The 12,614-nt window shown below is 39.3% G+C and overlaps 1 protein-coding gene across 11 annotated transcripts in view; it reads right to left on the reverse strand.

Moving 5' to 3' along the window:
- The window catches only part of ST6GAL1 (ST6 beta-galactoside alpha-2,6-sialyltransferase 1), a 138,028-nt gene that overhangs the window by 35,518 nt on the left and 89,896 nt on the right, over positions 1-12,614 (reverse strand). For all 11 annotated transcript variants that reach the window (XM_082393549.1, XM_082393540.1, XM_082393539.1 and 8 more), the window contains 2 exons: positions 9,361-9,610; positions 8,034-8,169 (listed from right to left, as the gene is read on the reverse strand). The gene's annotated coding sequence lies outside the window, so the exon portion shown is untranslated. The remainder of the gene's footprint in view (positions 1-8,033; positions 8,170-9,360; positions 9,611-12,614) is intronic.

Consider the following 12,614-nt stretch of genomic DNA (forward strand, 5'->3'; position numbering starts at 1 on the left):
TTCCCTCTGGCAACCACTAGATTGTTCTCTGTATCTGTGAGTCTGTTTCTGTTTTGTTTGGTTGGTTTTTTAGATTCCACATATACGTGAAAACATACAGTATTTGTCTTTCTCTGTCTGACTTATTTCACTTAGCATAATATCCCTTAGGCCCATCCATATCTGAAAATGCAAGATTTCATTCTTTTTTATGGCTGAGTAATATTCATTGTGTGTATATATGTATGTATATATCACATATTCTTTATCCATTCACTCAGGATGCTTCCATATCTTGGCAATTGCAAATTATAAATAATTCTGCAGTGAACATTGGAGTGCATAAATCTTTTGAATTAGTGTTTTTGTCTTCTAGGATAAATATCCAGGAGTGGAATTGCTGGACTGTATGGTGGCCCTATTTTTAATTTTTTAAGAAAACTCCATACTGTTTTCTGTAGTGGATGCACAAATTTACATCCCCACCAATAGTGTACAAGGGTTTCCTTTTTCCACATCCTTGCCAACACTTATTTCCTGTCCTTTTGATGATAGCCATTCTGACAGGTGTGAGGTGCTATCTCATTGTGGTTTTGATTTGCATTTCCCTGATGTTTAGTGATAGTGAGCACTTGTCTTCTTTGTCTGAGATTAACTGACCATATGTGCGTGGGTTTATTTCAGTCTCTCAATTCTGTTCCATTGATCTATGTGTCTGATTTTTTTTTTTTTTTTGCCAGTACCATACTGTTTTGATTACTGCAGCTTTGTAGTATAGTTTGAAGTCAGGGAGCCTACCACCTCCAGCTATGTTCTTTCTCAAAATTATTTTGGCTATTTGGGTTCTTTTGTGGTTCAATACAAATTTTAGGATTACTTGTCCTAGATATGTGAAAAATGTCATGGGTATTCCGATAAGGATTACATTGAATCTGTAGATTGCTTTGGGTAGCATGGACATTTTAACAATATTAATTCTTCTGATCCATGAGCAAGCACAATATATCTTTCCATTTGTTTGTGCTGTCTTCAATTTCTTTTATCAATGTCATAGTTTTCAGAGTATAGGTCTTCACCCTCTTAGTTAAATTTATTCCTATGTATTTTATTCTTGTGATATCATTGTAAGTGGGATTCTTTTCTTGATTTCTCTTTCTGATAATTTATTATTAGTGTATAGAAATGCAAGAAATTTCTGTATATTAATTTTGTAGCCTGCAACTTTACTGAACTCATTGATTAGTTCTAAGTTTTTTGGTGGCATCTTTAGGGTTTCCTATACATAAAATCATGTCACCTGCCAATAGTGATAGTTTTACTTCTTCCCCTCCAATTTAGATTCCTTTTATTTCTTTTCCTTTTCTGATTGCAGTGGCTAAGACTTCCAGTACTATGCTGAATAAAAGAGATGAGAGTGGGGATCACAGAGGAAATGCTTTCAGCTTTTCACTGTTGAGTATGATATTAGCTGTGGGTTTGTCATAAATGGCCTTTATCATAATAATAATTATTATTATAAATGGTATGCTCCCTCTATACCCACTTTGTTGAGAGTTTTTATCATGAATGGATGTTAAATTTTGTCAAATGCTTTTTCTGCATCTATTGAGATAATCATGTGATTTTTAGCCTTCATTTTGTTCATGTGGTGTATCACATTGATTTGTGGATATTGAACCATACTTGAATCCCTGGAATAAATCTCACTAGATCATGATGTATGATTCTTCTAATGTATTGTTAAATTTGGCTTCTAATACTTTGAAGAAGACTTTTGCATCTATGCATCAGGGATATTGGCCTGTATTTTTCTTTTTTTGTAGTGTCTTTTTTGGTTTGTGTATCAGGGTAAAGTTGGCCTCATAGAAGGAATTTGGAAGTGTTCCCTCCTCTTCTATTTTTTTTTTTTTTTTTTTTTTTGCATAGTTTGAGAAGGATAGGTATTAACTCTTCTTTAAATGTTTGGTAATTCCCCTGTGAAGCTGTCTGGTCCTGAACTTCTGTTTGTTGGGTTTTTTGGGGGTTTTTTTGTTTGTTTGATTGATTTCTGATTCAATTTCATTGCTAGAAATTGAACTGTTCAGATTTTCTATTTCTTCGTGATTCAGTCTTGGAATACTATATGTTTCTAGGAGTTTATACATCTCCTATAGGTTGTCCAATTTGTTGGTATATAATTGTTCAAAGTATTCTGATTGTTTGTATTTGTGATATTGGTTGTAACTTGTCTATCATTTCTGATTTTATTCAGTTGGGCCCTCTCTCTTTTTTCTTAATAAGCCTAGCTCAAGTTTTGTCAATTATATTTATCTTTTCAAAGGACCAGCTCTTAGTTTCATTGATCATTTCTATGATTTTTGAGTCTCTATTTCATTTACTTTTCCTCTGATCTTTATTATTTCCTTCCTTCTACTAACCTTGAGCTTTGTTTTTTCTTCTTTTTGTAATTCCTCCGGGTGTAAAGTTAGGTTGTTTACTTGAGATGTTTCTTATTTCTTGAGGTATGCCTGTATCACTATAAACTTCCCTCTTAGAACTCCTTTTGCTGCATCCCATAGATTTTGGATTATTATGTTTCTATTGACACTCATCTCAAGGTACCTTTTTATTTCTTCTTTGATTTCTTCATTGACCCATTGGTTTTTAGTAGCATCTTGTTCAGTCTTTACATATTTGTGTTTTTCCAGTCTTCTTGCTGCAATTGATTTCCAGTTTCATACCACTGTTTGAAAAGATGTTTGATATGATTTCAGTCTTCTTAAATTCATTGAAATTTGTTCTGTGGACTAGCATGTAATCTATCCTGGAGAATGTTCCATGTGCACTTTAAAAGAATGTGTATTCTGCTGTTTTGGGATGGAATGTTCTATTGATATCTATTAAGCCCGTTTGGTCTAATGTGTTTTAAGGCCAATGTTTCTTTATTGATTCTCTATCTGGATAATCTATCCATTGATGTAAGTGGGGTATTAAAGCCCCCTACTATTATTGTGTTATTGTCAATTTCTCCCTTTATGCTTATTGATATTTGCTTTAAAAATTTAGGTGTTCTTATCTTTACAAATGTTATGTCCTCTTCTTAGACTGACCCCTTTATCATTATGTAATGCCTTTCTTTGTCTTTTGTTATAATTTTTGTTTTAAAGTCTATTTTGTCTGATATGAGTATTGCTACCCCAGATTTCTTTCCATTTCCTTTTGCATGGAATATTGTTTTCCATCCTTTCATTTTCGGTCTGTGTGTCTTTAGTTCTGAAGTGAGTCTCTTGTAGGCAGCATATATAGGGCTTTTTTTAAAAATCCATTTGGCTTCCCTATGTCTTTTGATTGAGGTATTTAGTCCATTTACACTTAAAGTGATTATTGATAGGTGTGTAATTATTTCCATTGTTACTGTTCCATTGTTATTGTTCCAAGTTGTTTTTGTAGTTCTTCTCTGTTCTTTTCTTCTTCTTTTAGTCTCTTCTCTTGTGGTTTGATGCTTTTCTTTGGTGCTGTTTCTTTTTTTTCTCTCTCTTTTTTTTTCATGTGTGTGTGTGTGGTGTGTGTGTGTGTGTGTATCTATTGTAAGTTTTGTTTTATGGTTACCATGAAGTTCACATATATTTATATACAGATAGATACATAGATATAGATTTGTTTTAATCTGGTAGTCGTTTAATTTTCAATATATTCTAAAAGCTCTATGTTTTTTATGGTCCAATATTTCATATTTTTGACATCATATTTTACATCTTTTGTGTATCCCTTAACTATTATTGCAGTTACAGTTGATTTTACAAATTTTGTCTTTTAACTTTTATACTAGATTTTCAAGTAGTTGATCCATTGCCTTTTCCATATATTGCCTTTACCAGTGAGATTTTCTTCCTTCATATATTTTTTTATTTCTTGCTATAACCTTACTTTTTCACTTAAAGAAGGTGTTCACTTAACATACCTTGTAAGGCCAGTTTAGTGGTGATGACCCCTTTTAGATTTTTGTTTGTCTGGGAAACTCTTTATCTCTTCTCCAATTCTGAATGACAACCTTGCTGGGTAGAGTATCTTTGGTTGTAGGGTTTTTTCTTTCAGCACTTTACATATATCATGCCACTCCCTTCTAGCCTGCAAAGTTTCTGCTGAAAAATCAGTTGATAGCATTAAGGGGGTTCCCTTGTATGTTACTCTTTGTTTTCCTCTTGCTGCCTTCAAAATTCTCTCTTTGTCTTTAATTTTTCCCTTTTAATTATGACCTCTTGATATGTAACCTATAATGGAATAAAATCTGAAAAAAATTAACTAAATCACTTTGCTATACACTTGATTTACAATATTGTATTAGTTTCAACTATATTTCAATTAAAAATTTAAAAAAGTAATAAATCTCTATTGCAGTGTGAAAAAAATATATGTTGTGATATGGATCTTTTTGGGTTCATTTTGTTTGGGACTCTATGCTTCCTGGACCTGGATATCTGTTTCTTTCCCCAGGTCAGTAAAGTTTTCAGCCATTATTTCATCAAATATGGTTTTTTTTCTACCCCTTCTACCTCTCTTATCCTTCTGGGACCCCTATAATGCAAATGTTAGTATGCTTGATGTTGTCCCGGAGCTACAGTAAACAATTCTCAATTTTTTAAATTCTTTTTTCTTTTTGATGCTCTGACTGGGTGATTTCCACTCTTCTGTCTTCCAGGTCACTTACGTGTTCTGTATCACCTAATCTGCTGCTGATTCCCTCTAGTGTATTTTTTTCATTTCAGTTATTGTATTCTTCATCTGTGACTGGTTATTTTTTATATTTTCTAATTCTTTGTTGAAGCTCTCATATTCCTCTATTCTTCTCCTGAGTTTGGTGAGCATATTTATGACCCTTGCTTTGAACTCTGTATGGTGTATGAGGTAAATTACAATTACTTATGTCAGTTTCATTGTTTTGTTTTGTTTTTCTGGGGTTTTATTTTGTTTTTCATTTGGAACATATTACTCTGTCCCCAGGATGCACCAGCGGCCGCCATCTTGGGAAGTGCTGGAACTGCAGGGGCTAGAGTTACAGCCTGGTGTGGGCCAGGACTTCTCCCAGGGTGCACCAGGGGCTGCTACCTCGGCAAATGGGGGACAGTTGGAGGAGCCACGTACAGGCTGAAGGGTAGGCTGGGGTGTGCTGGTGTGGTCTTGGCTGGCTGGCTAGAATGTCAAGTGCTTTTCAATCCACTGCCTCTGCACTGGGACTGGGAGCAAGTAAGTTTGTGCACAAGCTCTTTAAGAGTATAGTCTCGGGCTTCCCTGGTGGTGCAGTGGTTGAGAGTCTGCCTGCCTGTGCAGGGGACGCAGGTTCGAGCCCTGGTCTGGGAAGATCCCACATGCCACGGAGCAACTAGGCCCATGAGCCACAACTACTGAGCCTGTGCATCTGGAGCCTGTGCCCCGCAACAAGAGAGGCCGCAACAGTGAAAGGCCTGCGCACTGCAATGAAGAGTGGCCCCTGCTTGCCGCAACTAGAGAAAGCCCTTGCACAGAAACGAAGACTCAACACAGCCAAAAATTAATTAATTAATTAATTAATTAATTTAAAAAAAAAGAAACTATGAAATCAGGTCTTTCATTAAAAAAAAAAAAAAGAGCATAGTCTCAGTTTCCTATAGCCCTCCAGCTCGCCCAGTCATAAGTTTGAAAACCTGTTAAGGGGACTTATCTTCCTGATGCTGGTCCCCAGGGCTGGGGCCCCCAATGTGGGGCTTGAACCCTTTGCTCTTAGGAAGGACCTCCAAGTTTGTGATATCCTCTTCCTCTGTGGGTCACTTGCCAGAGGTGTGGGTCCTGACTGGATCGTGTCTCTACCCCCTCCTACCCACCTTGATGTGTTTTTTTCTTTATATCCTTAATCGTATAAGAGCTATTCTGCTAGTCTTCAGGTCATTCTCAGAGAAAGTTGTTCTATATGTAGTTGTAGTTTTGCTGTGTCTGTGGGAGGAGGTGAGCTCAGGGTCCTCCTACTCCACCATCTTGATCCCACCTCACTGAGACTCTAATTTAAGCACCAAACAGTGCTTCCTACCACCACAGACCTCAGGAACCAGTGACTCTAGGGAGGATGGGTGCTTACCTTGGGCCGCCAAAGTTTTGGAAGTGATGAAATGTACACAGAGGGAGAATTCAAACATGAGATCGTGAAATGGGGGAGGCGCTTGTTGCATCATCAGAAAACTAAGCAATTCAATTTCCCCAGACACCCAACACAGCTAATCATAGGACACTAAGACAGCTGAGGAAAAACTAGAAAAGAAGGGAAAGTAGCATTTGAGAAGCACCTACTATATGGTAGGCACTTTACCTGCTTTATCTCATTTAATTTTTACTATACCACTATGGGATAGGTATTAACAACCCCTCTTGAGAAAATGAGGAAACAGGCTTAGCAAGGATACAGGGCTTCTCCAAAGTCAATAGCTAATCAGTGCTAGAACCAGGATTCCAACCCAGGTCTATCTGACTAAAAGTCCATGGTCGTTGGACTAAAGAACAGGCATTGTGAAAAAGCACAGTGAATAGTCAGTGTTGACCAACTAGGACTCAGAAATCAGGATCTCTAGTGACACAACTGCTGGAAAGTCACAGAATAAACACCCTCACTATCAGCACTGACACTACTCATGTGTACTGTTTTACCAGTCAGGCAACCCTTTCACAGCAATTAGGTTTATGAGACCCAGTATAACCCTGTGAGATGAGCATAGCAAATTTTATTAGTTCCATTTACAACTGAAGAAACTACGGTTTTGTAAATACAAATAAATTTCAAAGCTGCATGAGTGATTTGGAAATGATGGAGTTGGGACTTAACTTTTATGTGTATGAGTGAAATAAGACAGGAGTTAAGGAGGTGGAGCCTAAGGGTTTCTGTTCGACTGCCTGCCAGCACCTACTCTCCAAGGTTGAGTTTCCCAGGAAAGAAGAATTCCCCAAACCTTCAACCATAACACAGTCTTACAACTTTAAGAAAGCCTCAGCCTTCAAGGCCAGTGCTCTGTCGTGAGTGCCTCAGGGCACTCATGTGAAACCTCATGTCAGGGCTCCCAATTCTCTTGACCGCCACCCTCTGTTGAGGTTCCAAGTCTACCAGCTGGCTGGAGCTTCTGATCATAGGCACTTAGAGCTTCACTCTCATCTCTCAAGCTGCTCTAGAGAGACAGGACTTGAAGAAGTTTCATCTAAGAAGCCCAAACTGAAGGAAAGGAGTAATAAATATTTCTCCCCAGATTCTTTGGGAAATCAGTCCAAGTTTTTAATTTCCCAATCACATCCCAGATTGCCTTCTTAAGCCTCTAGGGCTCTGCACTGCTGTAATCTCTCCCCTTGTCCATTTGCCTGGCAACCAGACAGCATCACCTTCCTGCTTCTGGCCTCCTGTGCAGCCCACCTCCCCTTCTTGCTCTCCCAGCGAGAACAGCAGCACTGTTCTTGCTCCCTGCTGCTTGCCCCTCCTGTTTAGTAATGCTTGCTTTTCATGCTGACCCCCTGCTAGAGGGAAACTCCTCCTGGCTCATTTCTGACACTCCAGTGCCCGGCACCATGCCTGGAACACAGTGGGTATTCAATAAAGGGGCTTGAGTTGATGGGCCCGTATCAACGAACACTTACGAGCCCACCAGGCGTCTAGAAGAATAAGTAACAACTCGCATTATCACCTACAGAGAACAAGCCAACACTGAACCAATAGAAAGAAAAGTCCCAGCCAAGGTAGGGCTCCCGCCCTAGGCTACTCATCACTGGATGCCCAGTAGCAAATGCAGGGCTTGACCATAGTAGGTGCTTTAAAAAGGTAGACTGAATTACAGAATAACTTTAAATCTTATATTTATAGTTTATAGAAATAGGCAAAATAGGCAAATCACTTATCTCCACACCTCATTGACTAAGGACTAAAAAAAGAAAGAAGAAGAAAACAGCAAAGCTGTAGCCAGACCTTCAGCCCCTCTGTGGCTCTCACCAGCGCACTCTGCCTGCCGATCCCGAATAGAAAATGGACCCCAGGGCTGCCTCCCTATCCCACGCCTCCAGGTGTTCCTTACCTGCTTCTGGCTAATCCCCCTGGGGCTGCAGGCCCTCCAGGTCCTCAGGAACCAGCACTATTCCCCATGGGAGGAATGTTTGCTTTATTGGGTCTGGAGGCCAAGGCTCATTTTTCTCAGGATGATGAAAAAGCATCTACAAAGGAGAAAAAAAAAAAAAAAGATGAGTTAAGTGCCATTTTCCAGCAGGGGCAGAGTTAAAGATTAACAAGACAGACAGGGACGTCTGCTAGACTCCAGTGCGGGCCCTGGAAGCCCCAAGGGCTCAGAAAAAGAGAGACAAAAGCCAATTACAGGTGCAGTGCTCTGGGTCCATAAACAGCACAGACAGCCTAGAAATAGTCCGATACTAGATAAGAACGTGAGCAAGCACCACAGACCAATCTGGGAAGAAAGGATTGTTTAGTCACTGGTTTGGGCATACATAAACAGCAATTTGGGGAAGAGAGGATTCAGTTCATCCCCAAATGAACTCTAAACAAACTTTAAAAAAATTATTTTCAAAGAATATTTAATGATACATGAAAGTTCTATCAGTATAATGTTAACTGAAATTCAGAAAAAAATACATTTTTTAGAATTCACATGTGAGAAAGAGAAAGGACAAAAAAAAAAAAAAATACACCCTGGATGGTAGAATAAGGAGTAATGAGAGTTTTCATTTTTTATAATTTTTTTGTATATTCCAAAATTTCTAAAGTGTACACGTGTTACTCTTAGAGTTGGAAAAAAGTTATTAAAATATAATTTTTAAAAGCTAAAACTAGAACTCTATATTTGTTAGCTCTCTTCTTTCTGATGGAATGTAGAAAAATAACAAAGGAAAAGTTTAATAGTCAGTTGCATGAAAATTCCAACTTGTATACAATAAAATTACTGTAGTAAAAAGGAAGATAAACTCAAGGTGTGCAAAGGGTTCAAACAGTAAAAGCCTCTAGAAATGAACAGGCAATCAACATGAACAGACAAATCACAAAACAGAAAATACAATTAATGAGCATATGAAATTATGACTACTGTTGAGAGAAACTCAAAAGAGGCAACTGAACATTAAGATACTAGTTTGTAAAATTAACATTAACCAGCAGTTTTCAAAATGATTAATACTCATTGCCAGGTAGATTGTAATAAAGTTGGTATATTTCAAGAGAGCAGTAGAAATTAATTTAACTTTTTTAGAAAGTAATCATGCCATAGAATTAATTAAGAGCTCATGACTATGAACCAAGTTATTGTACTTCCAGGAAAAAAAAAAAACTGAATAAATAATTCAAAGGGAGAAAAGGTTATATATTTCAGTTTCCTCATATGTAAAATAATTCCTTACCTTACACAGCTGTGGTGAGAAATGGAAGAAGATTCATGAAGTAAAGAATGAGTTTTATAAAGCAATATGCATGTGCAAAAAGAAAAATAGCTTTCAGTTTCAAAATGATTTATAATGGTGAAAAATCTACGGTTAAGGGACTTCCCTGGCGATCCTGTGGTCAGACAGAACTTCGCCTTCCAATGCAGGGGGGTGCAGGTTCAATCCCTGGTCAGGAAGCTGAGATCCCGCATGCCTCATGGCCAAAACACTAAAACATAAAACAGAAGTAATATTATAACCAATTCAATATCCCCAACAGTTTTGCCTAAATTACTCAACATAAAGAAAGTCAAACTGAAAGATGAGAATTTATCTCTTCTCAGTTTGCTCAACACCTGTTTTCAGGTCTCAACCATGTACATTTTTTCTAGATATTTGGACATGCATAACTTTTAGTCACAATGTGACTAAATATGTACAGGTAACATTCTGTGTTTCACTTTTTTGTTATAATATTTTAAGCATTTTATTTCATGTCACTACTTAAATTCACACACCATTGTGTATATATTCTATCTGGTGGATGTAGCATATTATTTCCCTACTGCTGGAAGCTTAATTATTAACCTTTTCTCCCTTTGAATTATTTATTCAGTTTTATCTCCTGGAAGTACAATAACTTGGTTCATAGTCATGAGCTCTTAATTCTATGGCATGATTACTTTCCTAAAAAGTTAAATTAATTTCTACTGGCTCCCTAGAAGCTTCCTGGTAGAGTCCAAAAAAAAAAAAATGTCTCTGAAAGCTATCCCTCTTTTCATGTCATGTAACTTTCCTTTGAGGCAGGGGGGTTTGTGATGATGCAAGCAGGATTACTATTTGTCTCCTCCTACCAAAAATGTAAACTCTGTAAGTGTTGGCCTTTCTTCACTACTACCCTCAGCGGCTAGATGCATGTCTGGCATATGGCAGGTACTCAATAGCTATTGGTTGAATGAATGAATGAGGGAAGTGTTGCCAGCCCTTAAGAGGTCTATGCTTATCTCAGGCACCATCGATGGACAGCGTTCTTTCTCAGCACCCTCACTGAGAACACTTTGGGCAGTCATCGGCACTTTGGATGCCGCCTCTTGCCTGTAAATGCTGCTTCACTGCCATTCCCTCAATGCATGAGCTGCTGGGGCGTGAGACTTTTATTAGGGTTCAGTGCACAGACATCAGAGGAGTGCAGCAAACCCGTATCTTCCTCCCACACATCACATCTGCTCGGAACAACTTGCCCTCTAAGGAGATTAAAAATCACTCCCCACTGTTGATTTCCAAAAATCAACCAATTGAAACAAGTGGTATAACTGTTGATCTACATCTGTTGTAGATGATGAGGGCCTTCCAAAAATAGTCACTGCTGCTCATGAGATAGTAGCAGTGGTGATCTTCAACCAGCTACACAAGTGGTAACAGAATCCTCAACTCTCTGGGGGAGAAACTTTAGCACTCACGACAATAACAGCTACCAGGTATTTAATACTAGCTATGTTCAAAGCACTGACTATAGCTTAGGGGTTAAGAGTAAGAACTCTGGAATTAGACTGAGCTGGGCAAGAGTCCAAACTCTGCCTTTCCCCAGTTACATGACCTTGGACAAGCTACTCAACCCCCTAGGACTCAGCTTCTTTAACTGTAAAATGGGAATAATAATAACAGAGCCTATCTCATGGGATTATTTAAATAATCAAGTTAGATAATACACCCAAAGGGATTGCAATAGGAACTGTGACAAAAATTATCCACGTCACTTCATTTACCCCTCGCCATCCCCTACTGTGTGGATACCACTACTATCCCCATTTTTACAAATGGGAGACTGAGACAGGTGTGATGAGTAATTTGCCCAGAGTAACTCACTCATGACACTCCAAATGTCCCATGCTCTTTCATGCCTTTGTAGCCCTGCACATAGAGTCCCTTCTGCTTGAAATATCCTTTCCTGCCCTGTTCACACGGGGCCATGACCACTCAGCCTCCTATACCAGTTCAAGTGCCCCTGGACTCTGAAGCCTTTCTTGACCCCCACGGAGATCGTCACAGCTCTGCTGTGCCTGTGCTGGCTCTCATCAGACCACATGACACTTACTCGTTTGCAGGTCTGTCCCAACCTTTAAGATTGATCTCTGGTCCCCTGCATCCAGCCAGGCTCTGCGCCATAACTGGGAAGTGCTCAGTCATGTTTGAACGAAAGAATGAGGCTAGCTCGGACACCACTCCTTCCCGTCCCCATGTCCTTCAGTTGTCAGAATCACCCCCACCACCTACCCACCCATCACCTTCAATTGCCGGAGTCCCCTTTACAGCACTACCGTGGCAGGTATTCATTCCGTCTGGTGAGTACACTGAGTGACAGGAAATTCACCACCTCCCCAGGTTGCACATGGCTATGTGAGCAGCTCTGCCTCTTAGAAAGGTCTTAAAATGAAAAGAAATCAACCTCCCTGTAAAAATAAACCCAGCAGTTTAAGCTCAGCTCTCTGGAGCCATATAGACTCAGAATGAAAACCAGGAACACTTGCTGAGCCCGTGCTCAGCCCATGCTCAGTGCTGGGAACTCCACGTGCACCCACTCATTTCATCCTCGCGGCAACCCTGTGCAGACCACCTTGCTACTGTATCTTCTCCTCCACCCAGGACAATCTTCCTCATTCCTTGAATATGTTAGCTCCCGGCTCACTAGAATTCTCTCCAACACTATTTCTGTCATAACTCTTGGTGGCATTAACAATCACTTATAGAATTATTCTAGTCAACTCCAATGACTGTGACCTCAGCAACTCACCCCCGAGGTCATAGCTTTGATCTTGTCATTTCCAAAAAATATACTCCCTTCAAGGGATACTCCCTTCAATATACTCATCAAGGGATGCCTCGATTTCAGGCATCCTTCTCTAATCACCACTCCTATCTCTGCAGCTTAGTCCAACCAGTACCCAACTCTAACAATCTTCTGTGTTTGATCCTACTACCTTCCCACTGTCTCTCACTTCCTCCCTGCCATCCTTTCCCTTCCTATCCAGCTTAAATTCCACGGTCAGTCATTCAGTTGACCTCTCTCATCACACATGTTTGGATAAACCCCAATCCTGGTTAAATCCAACTCTCTGTCCTACTCCACACCTGCAAGCAGGCAGCTGAACATGGCTAGAGAAAATCATGCAACGATGCTTAATGATGTCACTTCAAGTTCATGATCACTAACTGCAAATAGCTCCTTAATGCTC

Source organism: Balaenoptera borealis (assembly GCF_965194805.1).
Source record: "Balaenoptera borealis genome assembly, chromosome: 5".
In the NCBI taxonomy this organism is placed as follows: Eukaryota; Metazoa; Chordata; class Mammalia; order Artiodactyla; family Balaenopteridae; genus Balaenoptera; species Balaenoptera borealis.